We start from the raw sequence: 3813 nt of genomic DNA, 5'->3' as shown, positions 1-3813 counted from the left end.
TTGCAGCACTTTACTGAGCTGGTGTACGTGTCCGTCTTTCTCTTGCGATGCCACTGTGAGAGTCCGGACAGTGCTGTGGCTAGTCTGTGCTGGGAGGGGGCTCGGGGAGATCTGGGGGCAGTGGAACGGTCAGGAGTGACAGCAGATGCCCTCCCAGCCCTGTGGGTTCTGTCTAATTCAGTGTGTGTGAGTGGTGAGAATTGAAATGATCATGCCCAAAGTAGAGAGAGCCAGAGAGGGGTGAAAACTGCTTTATTTGGGCAGTGAGGGGCAGAAACATGGAGATCCCAGGGGAGAGGGCAAAAGTAGAGAACCTTCACCCACAGAGAGGGACACAGGCTTGTGCAGTGTTCCCAGGACATCTTCCTGCTCATCCTGGCTCGGCATCAATCAGCCTCGGGACCTTCATGTGATGAACCTGAAGCTGGACTCCCCAGATCCCTGGAAAACAGACACCCATGACACTCCTCTGGAGCCCCGGGGCACAGGGTGTGCAGCCGGGCACGCCACACTGCCTGGGGTCACACGCAGCTCTGCCACCTACACTCTGGGTGCCCTTGGGCAAGTCAGGCGACGGCTCTGAGCAGTCTCCTCCTCTGAGGATAATGGAAATAATGATGGTACCCACCTTGTAGGTTTGTGATCAGTCTTAAAAAAGAAAACTCATGCAAAGTTTGAGCATAGTACCTGGCAGAGTCAATGAGCACTACAGATCAATTGTTACGATTATTAGTGTTTTGACAAGAGATCTGGGTTCTGGTCCCAGTTCTGCCCCATTTTCCTCTCTGGGCCTGCCTGAGTTTCTGTCTGTAAACTGGGGTGTTGAAGGACTCAGTGAGAAAATGGATGTAGCAGAGGCTTTGGAGGTGAGTGATTACTCGCCTGTCTGAGGCTCGCCTCCCTGGGCCTGCAGGGGGGTATTATTCCCACTCTGTCAGGTTTTTCCTGGGGTCTCCATTCAGGCAGGACTCCTCTGCCTCCAAGGCAGAATGAGAGGAAGGCCCGGGGCTACCTTGGCAGAATTGTGGTTAGATAGCACGAAGGACTTCCTGCCGGGCTGCAGGATGCTACTCTGGGAAGGAGCCCGAGGCTGTGGGACTGAGGCCTGCTTCCAGGGGGAATGTCCAGGCCAGGCTCGTTAGGTCAGAGGAGGCCAGGGGTGAATCAGCTCTGCAGTGACCTCACTTCCAGAGACCCTGGAGGGCTGCTGTTGAAACCTGCCTTTCGATTCCCAAGATCACAGAGACAATAAAGAGAAACAGAGACACAGCAAACAGGGAGACTCCAGGGCAGCCAGCCGGAGGCAAGGGGCCACCCACTGAACGTATGCTGTTCCCTCTGCTCAGAACACTCTTCCCAGGGTCTGGAGTGGCTCACCCCTCATCCTTCACACCTTGATTGAGAGTTACGTCCTCAGACAGGACCTCCTAACCAACCCATGCATTCCTCCATTATTTACTGAGCCTCCCCCCAAAACAAAACAAACAAACAAACAAAAAACATTTACTGAGCCTCAACTATGAGTCAGGCACTGTTCTAGATAAGACAAAGTCCATGCTCATTCCATATAGAGCAGCTGGCCGGCCCACCTTGGTCTCACGCACACTGTTTCTCTCTGACTTCTTTTTGTCTGTCTCTCTGACCAGAATGTAAGCCCCATGAAGGCAGGGACTTCAATAGTTTGTTTGGCCAATGTGAACCCGATGACTCAGAATATAAGCCTGGCACAAACTAAACTAGGCCCTTGATAAGTATTTGTTGATAAGTGAATGGACATAGAGATCAGAGATGGATACCAGAGAAACAGGGCCACGCTCAGCTCAGAGGTGGATGCAGATACTCAGAGATGTGTATAGGATAACTGCCAGGGCCATGCCTTCAAGGCTTCCAGAGCTTTCCTTTCTCTTAGGTTGCTAGGCAGGAGACTTATTCGGAACACTATTTTACCTTTATTATTATTATTGTTGTTATTTTAAAGTAATCTGTATGCTTAGCTTGGGGCTCCAACTCATGAGCCTGAGATCAAGAGCTGCATACTCTGCTAATTGAACCAGCCAGGTGTCCCTTTGTGTATTTTACTTTTTTTTAAAAAAGTTTATTTATTTTGAGGGGTGCCTTGATGGCTCAGTCGGTTAAGTGCCTGACTCTGGCTAAGGTCGTGAACTCGTGGTTCATGAGTTCGAGCCCCACATCAGGCTAGCTGCTATCTGCACAGACCCTGCTTTGGATCTTCTGTGCCCCCTCTCTATCTGTCCCTCCCTTGCTCATGTTCCCTCTCTCTCAAAAACAAATAGACATTAAAAAATAATAAAGTTGATTTATTTTGAGAGTGGGGGAGAGAGCAAGTAACCAGGTAAGGGGCAGAGAGAGAGAGAGAGAGAGAGAGAGAGAGAATCTCCAACTGGCTCCATGTTGTCAGTGCAGACAGACATAGGGTTCAATCTCACTAAACATGAGATCATGACCTGAGCAGAAATCAAGAGACCCACTAGCAACCGACTGAGCCACCCAGGCACTCCTGCCTATTTTACATTTTTAGGTGCCTTTTGATGAATATAAATTTTAATAGTCAAATCCATCAATCTTTTAGATTCTGTATTTTTAAAAATTTGTTAATGTTTATTTTTTGGGAGAGAGAGAGCATGAGCAGGGGTGGGGCAGAGAGTGAGGGAAACAGAATCTGAAGCAGCCTCCAGGCTCTGAGCCTGACATGGGGCTCGAACTCACAAACCGCAAGATTATGACCCAAGCTGAAGTCGGATGCTTAACTGACTGAGCCACCCAAGTATTTTTTTTAAAGTAACTTCCACACCTAACGTGGGGCTTGAACTCACAACCTAGAGATCAAGAGTCACACGCTCTGACTGAACCAGCCAGGAGCCCCAGATCCGTCGATCTTTTTTTTTTTTTAATGTTTATTTATTTTTGAGAGAGAGAGATAGAGACAGAACATGAGTGGGAGAGGGAAAGAGAGGGAAGACACAGAATGCGAAGCAGTCTGAGAGACTGAGCTGTCAGCACAGAGCCCGATGCGGGGGTTGAACCCATGAACTGTGTGTGAGCTCATGACCTGAGCTGAAGTCGGATGCTTAACCGACAGAGCCACCCAGGCGCCCCCACGTCAATCTTTTAAAACCTGTTTGTGGTAGAGAAAGGAAACGACGGGTAACCCCGCAGAGTCCCACTGCCGCCCCAGGGGCCCTTCGCACGGTGGCTCACCCCCTCCAGGTCCTGGAGCCCGGGAGGCAGTGGCTGTGGAGTACCCACTGGGGGCTCACACATTGCCCTTCCCCCACTCCACCGCTAGGCCCCGCCTCTGGAACCGCTTCACTCTGAGGTCCCGCCCCCATCGGCAGCGCCCTCTTTTGGCCCCGCCCCTCACCGGCTCTCACGGGCGCAGGGGAACTAGATGTCTCTTCCTCTTGCCCAGAAATTGATAGTTAATATTCTGCCACCGGTGCTTCCATCTGGAGGGAGGGAAAATTGGACAGACAGGATGGGGTAAGGCTCCACCTCCCTCCAAGTCTACGCCCATTCGCCTAGCCCCGCCCCTTCCCTCCGCTCTCAGTAGCCTCAGGCCCCGCCCTTCCCACCCAGTTCCACCCCCTCCTCCCGCTCCCAGGCACCGTCAATCCCAGCCTACCCAACCCCTGACAGGCCCCGGTCTCTGGGGATCCGCAACTTCGCTCAGGCCCCACCTCCTGGCCCCCGCCCCCCCACCCTCCAGGCCCTCGGCCCCGCCCCGCGCGCTCACGTGAGGCGCGGGCGCGCGCCGTAGCAGCTGGGCCAGCGAGCCGAGGGGACGTCGGCCAG

At 52.7% G+C, this 3813-nt stretch overlaps 1 long non-coding RNA gene across 2 annotated transcripts in view; it reads right to left on the bottom strand.

Annotated features, from left to right (window-relative positions):
- Positions 1–235: 235 nt before the first annotated feature.
- The window catches only part of LOC115299154, a 7898-nt gene continuing 4320 nt past the window's right edge, over positions 236–3813 (bottom strand). The window contains exons 1-3 of one of the 2 annotated variants that reach the window (XR_003912013.1): positions 3755–3813; positions 3383–3467; positions 236–441 (exon numbers count right to left, since the gene is read on the bottom strand). This is a non-coding gene — a long non-coding RNA (uncharacterized LOC115299154). The remainder of the gene's footprint in view (positions 442–3382; positions 3468–3754) is intronic. The other variant, XR_003912014.1, reaches the window with a different exon arrangement.

Source organism: Suricata suricatta, chromosome 8, assembly GCF_006229205.1.
Source record: "Suricata suricatta isolate VVHF042 chromosome 8, meerkat_22Aug2017_6uvM2_HiC, whole genome shotgun sequence".
Taxonomy (NCBI): Eukaryota; Metazoa; Chordata; class Mammalia; order Carnivora; family Herpestidae; genus Suricata; species Suricata suricatta.
The sequence above is the reverse complement of the archived record's forward strand: the minus strand, read 5'-3'. Positions and strand labels throughout refer to the sequence as shown.